This window comes from Schistocerca piceifrons, chromosome 8 (assembly GCF_021461385.2).
Source record: "Schistocerca piceifrons isolate TAMUIC-IGC-003096 chromosome 8, iqSchPice1.1, whole genome shotgun sequence".
In the NCBI taxonomy this organism is placed as follows: Eukaryota; Metazoa; Arthropoda; class Insecta; order Orthoptera; family Acrididae; genus Schistocerca; species Schistocerca piceifrons.
The window spans coordinates 14,341,554-14,347,553 of NC_060145.1; positions in this window are offsets into that span (position 1 = coordinate 14,341,554).

Consider the following 6,000-nt stretch of genomic DNA (forward strand, 5'->3'; position numbering starts at 1 on the left):
TTCAACGACCCGTAGGAGTTGTTGTGTTGTGGAGTGGTGATTCCTGAAGCCGAATTGTTCCGGTCTCAGGATGTCATTTGTTATGCAGTGCCTAGTGATGCGTTTGAGAATCACCTTCTCAACAATCTTACTGAGCGAGCTCGGAAGGCTGATGGGTCGATAATTTTGTGGGAGGCTGTGGTCTTTCCCCGGCTTCCTGAACATCGGGACCTTTGCCGTCTTCCAAAAGGCGGGGAAGTGTTGGTGTTTTAGTATGGCATTCGTTATGTGTGTTAGGTACTCAGTTGCTTTATCCGTGAACTCCCGGAGGACACGGTTTTGAATGCCATCATGACCAGGGGCTTTCCTAGCAGCGGAATGCATTATAGCCCAGGAGACTTCGGCTGTGCTAGCATGTCGAATGTCGTCGCGCGATGGTTGGGCTAGAATGCGTGTAACCTCTTGGTCAGTAGCAAGTGTGAGCACTGGATCTGATGGTACCAGGTTCGGTGTGAATGACGCTGCGAGTGTTCGAGCCATTAGTTCTGCTTTCTCTTCCGCTGAGTATGCAGGTCCGTCAGGCCCTTGAAGCGTTGGGGTGTATATTTTCTCCCTGGTGAAGTGTCGGGCTAGCTGCCACACGCCAGGTCGTGCGGTGTCCAGCCCTTAGAGTTTTTGATTCCACTGTTGTGTTCGATGTGTTTGTATTTTATCGTGTATGATGCCCTGTAGTCGGTTAATGTGCCGTTTGAAGTACGGACGCCTAGTGCGCTGCCATTGTCTCCTGAGGCGATTCCTCATTGAGATTAGGCCCAGGATTTCCTGGGGCAGGGCCGCACTGCGTTGTTGTGAGGTGCGATCAGGTATGGTGCCTGCCATTGCGTCCTGGACGGCATTAGTGAGGGTTTCTACTGCCTCGTCAATTTGTCCTGTTTCGTTAATTTCGTGTATACGTGGGATGTGGCTATCAAGCGTTTGCTTGAACAATGTCCAATTCGCACGCCCGTAGTCCTGCCATTGCGTCCTGGACGGCATTAGTGAGGGTTTCTACTGCCTCGTCAATTTGTCCTCTTTCGTTAATTTCGTGTATACGTGGGATGTGGCTATCAAGCGTTTGCTTGAACAATGTCCAATTCGCACGCCCGTAGTCCAACATCTTGTGTTGTTCCGTGTGCTGCACTGTTTCCTGAATGTATGGTATTACAGGTTGGTGGTTTGAGGGCAGATCGTTTTCAACGGCAACGTTGAGTGTCGCTGTAATGCCCTTGATGAGGGCCATGTCTATCACGTCTGGCCTGTGTCCCCTCTGATAGGGAAGTGCGTCGGTTCAGTCGGCGCTAGTATAATGTAGTTTCTGCCGAGTGGATGTTCGTACAGTTTTTTGCCGTTGGGATTTCGCATGCGTGAATTCCATTCTGGGTGTTTTGCGTTCAGATCTCCAGCGACTATTACTCGCGGTGAAATGAAATGTTGAGTAATTTGCTGATATCGCGTGTTGAGATGCCTACAGGGCTGTTGTGTACCGATATCAGTGTGGTGTAGGCTCCGTTGAACTTGACTCTGACGGCCGTAGCCTCGATTTTTTCCAGTTCAGGGAGCTCTATGTTTGTGTGCTCAATGTCTTTGTGTATGACGATTGCAGTTCCACCTGCCACGGCGTCGCCCGGTCGGTCGGTACGATAGACACAATAGCCAGGAAAGTTTAATTGTTTGTGCGGTTTAAGTTTAGTCTCGCTCAGTAGAGCGACAAGGATTCCCTTGCGCTCCATGAACGCGGCAAATTCTGCCCTTTTATTGTGGATCGAGTCTGCATTCCAGAACAGGATCTGTGATAGTGTGTGCGGGTCTGCGTTATGGGCCGGGTGTGGCATATTATTCGCGTAAGAGTGTGAAAGAGTGTTGTGATGGCAGTGTGTATGACAGCCCAGTATTGCCCGGGTTCGGCGCTCATGAGCTGGGTGATGAGTGTAGTGACGGCCGTCAGCACCTCGGTAAGGATTTGAACGGTCGTGTGTCGGGGGAATAGTGTTTCCAGTATTCCCCCAGGTGGTGTGTTGGTGTTGGGTGTGGCAGCCCGAGGTGCTGTTGTGGAGTTAGCGGCCGCTTGTGCGGGTATTGGTGTGTTGTTAGGAGCGGCATTTGTGCTTTGTGACAGAGGTTGTGGCGCCTGTGGTACTTCTGTGGTGAGGGGGATGGTAGTGTGAGTCACAGTATCGGTGTCTTGTTGACTGTTTTCCTGTGTGTTGCTGTTCTGTTGTTGCTGCGTGGGCTGTTGTGGTGATTTCGTGTTCCCCGCCCTGTGTTTGCGTGTACGTCTATTCCTCCTCTGGGCTTGGGGTTCGGGGGGTTCTTGTGTGGATGTGTTTTCCTGTAAATGGTGCGTTTCTTCGCAGCACGTGATTTCCGGGAGTGGGGTCGTGTTGTTTGGGGGCATAGGTGTTGGTACCGATGCTTGCTGGGTTTCAGGTGTTGGCTGTGGCTGTTGTGTGGCTGTTGCAGCGGTTGTTTCACGTGTGTGTGTAGGGCGCTGAGGTTCCGCAGCCTGTGCCGTTCCGCCAGGGCGTGCAACCGTGGCAAACGTTACGCCGTTCCTTACTGGGTTCGGCGCTGGCCTTGGGCGTGGTATGTCGTACAGTACCCTGCTTTTGTCTTGTTTTCGCTTCAGCGCCTGTTTGTATGAGCTGCACTGTCTGAAGTTTGCCACATGGGGCCCACCGCAGTTGGCACAGCGTCGCTGGTTTCGCTGTGTTTGTGTGCAAGTGTTGGATCTGTGGTTGCCAGCGCATCCGTGGCAGCGAGTTGCCAGGCCGCAGCGGAGGGCCGAGTGGCCGAACCGCTGGCAGTTGTAGCATTGTTGGGGGACGCTGGGTAGTTCGTAAAGTTCTACACGTACGTCCATCCGCAGAAAGCTCTTTATCTGCAGGATGGCGCGGGAATCAGCCGAGTCGGCTAACTCAACCATGTAGTGTGGTAACGGTGCGTGTGTACGGAACCCTGTCATCCGGGAGGCACTTTTACAGTCGAATCCCAGATAACAAAGGGCCGCATGTACTGTCTCGTTGGGGGTGCTGGGGTCCACTCCCTTGATCACGTACTGCTGGGTTCTCTCGTCCAGCGTTCTGTACGTGTAATGTTCGATCTTCCGATCTTTGAGGAAGGTCAGAAGATCTTTGTATTCGTTGTCTGTGGCAACGTACAGTGAGGCCCTATTCCCCGAGTACTTTGCATGTAATGTGCTGTTTATGTGCCTCTCCGCGAATGCAGTGTTAAGGGCACTAAGGTTCCCGTAGTTTTGTATAACGACTGGGGGGAAACCAGTCTTGTGTTGTGTGGGCACCGCTGTGGCTTTGTGTGCTTTGTTGTTGTTCGCCACAGCTGTGTTTGCGTTTTGTTTTAGTGTTGCTAGCCTGAGATGAGCTAGTGGGTGTAGGCAACAGCGCCTTTCGGTTGCCTAGCGAGTTTGGTTGCTCGCTTGTTTGTGCTGGTGTTTTTTTGGGTCTGCGTTTTGGGCCCTCCACCTGCCAGGGCTCTGTGTAGTGGTTTTCTGTATCCACACCCGCCGCCGCTGCCTCGGTCTCTTGAGGCTGCGGCGCCGGTGGGAGAGTGGTACATGACTGTCCAGTGACAGGTGAGTGTAAACTGATGTTGAGTGTAGTTGTTTTGGTGGGTGAGGCGTCCGCCCCGAAAAGTTCGGTGATTAGCCGGCGCGACTCGAGCTGCTTTTGCGCTTTCGCGCCGAGCTGTCGAGCGTCGCCAGCCGCTCCCTTGCCTTCGGTAGCGGGCGGGGCGCGAGTTTCGGCGGGTGCAGTCGATCCTCGCGCCTCTTGTGTTGCAGTCTTGCTGCGGGTGATAGCAGGGGAAGTGCTAGTAGCGTCCGCCATCTCGCACTTAGGATTATTTATTGGGTGGGAAGGGGGAAACGACAATTTTACTCTTCTCGAAAGGCGAGAGAAGTGTTACTTGTTCCCTATTGAAGTGGGGGCAATTCGGTTGGCGACTCAGGAGTAGCCAAGTCCGTGCAGTGCGGGAACACGCCAGGACCGCTGGCGGCACGCATGGACTGCCGGATCGAAGGCTGTGGTCACGAGGATGCACGACCTCGTCGTAAACCGGATCCTGTAGGCTTCAAGATGACTGCATTTCAATTCAAGTAGAGAAACTCCCACCATTCTGACATCTCGCGCTTCTCCGGTGACTTGGGCTCGTGTTGCTGCTCGTAGTATCGCCGAGGCGAAGAGTAGCGAGTGGAGTGCTTGGGGAAGGCGGATCTGATTAGCTTTCCTCGACTTGTTATTACTATTTACTGCGTTCAACTTGTTGCAATTTGTTAAGTTCAACCAGCGGTAATTTGTCTTGCCTGGTGGCCGCAGTTACCTGCCCTGGGGGTTAGTGTATGCAGCGGCAGTGTACGTTTCCTCGCCCTGCCGCTGCTGTCCGGTAAGGCGTGTAGTTTTGACAGCTTCCTTTATTGTAGGCCGTTTGTGATTCTTCTACTCTGCTGGTAGTGATTCCTTTCTCGTTCTGGGCGCACTAAGTACAGTATTCTGGGGGCGTAGTGCAGTCCACCGGTTCCGACTTTGCCGTGTTGTTCCATTCTTCCATTTGGTTTATTGGACGTCAGGTAGCCTCAGCAAGATTATCATTACTCATTCGTTAGACTGCCACTAGTCTGGGCTACCATCTTGTGAAGTGAATGCAACTCTTCGCTGCCTACCTCATTGCTCGTGGAAGTGTTTGTTGCCGGACCTTCTCAGAGGTCGATTCCTGGATCACCGTCTGTGACCCTTTGGTTCTTGTGTTTTATCATTGTATTATTGTTTTTATTACCATATCTTGTAATGCCTACATTAAAGGTTATCTATGTCTAGTTAATAGTTCTGGTCGCCTTGTGGAATAAATGTAGCTGTGTAAGGGTTCTGTTGCAAGCTTTACCACCATCTTATTTCACCCGTTGGGTGGTCAGTTGCTTGTTTCCTTTCAATTAACTTTTGCAGGTTTCTAATTTTTTTTATATATAATTGCCGTTCCTGGCATGTAAGGCCTTCAGACGTGTTCGTGGTCATTAGCTTGGAAAAAAAATTTGGTGTTCGTATTTTAGCAGTAACACGTAAAACCTTCTTTACTGCCATTCCTGGCGTATGATACCTTCTGCTGTGGAACTTCCTGGCAGATTAAAACTGTGTGCCGGACCGAGACTCGAACTCGGGACCTTTGCCTTTTGCAGGCAAGTGCTCTACCATCTGAGCTACCGAAGCACGACTCACGCCCAGTAATCACAGCTTCACTTCTGCCAGTATCTCGTCTCCCACCTTCCAAACTTTACAGAAGCTCTTCTGCCAACTTTGCAGAACTAGCACTCCTGAAAGAAAGGATACTGCGGAGACATGGCTTAGCCACAGCCTGGGGGATCTTTCTAGAATGAGATTTCCACTCTGCAGCGGAGTGTGCGCTGTGAGGACGAGGCTTGGGTAGCTCAGACGGTAGAGCACTTGCCCGCGAAATGCAAAGGTACCGAGTTCGAGTCTCGGTCCGGCACACACTTTTAATCTGCCAGGAAGTTTCATATAAGCGCACACTCCGGTGCAGAGTGAAAATCTCAACCTTCTGCTGTGTTTGTGGTCACTTACCTTTTAATATTTCAATACCTGTAGGTTGTACGAGGTGCATTCAAGTTCTAAGGCCTCCGATTTCTTTTCTAATTAACTACTCACCCGAAATCGATGAAACTGGCGTTACTTCTCGACGTAATCGCCCTGCAGACGTACACATTTTTTACAACGCTGACGCCATGATTCCATGGCAGCGGCGAAGGCTTCTTTAGGAGTCTGTTTTGACCACTGGAAAATCGCTGAGGCAATAGCAGCACGGCTGGTGAATGTGCGGCCACGGAGAGTGTCTTTCATTGTTGTAAAAAGCCAAAAGTCACTAGGAGCCAGGTCAGATGAGTAGGGAGCATGAGGAATCACTTCAAAGATGTTACCACGAAGAAACTGTTGCGTCACGTTAGCTCGATGTGTGGGT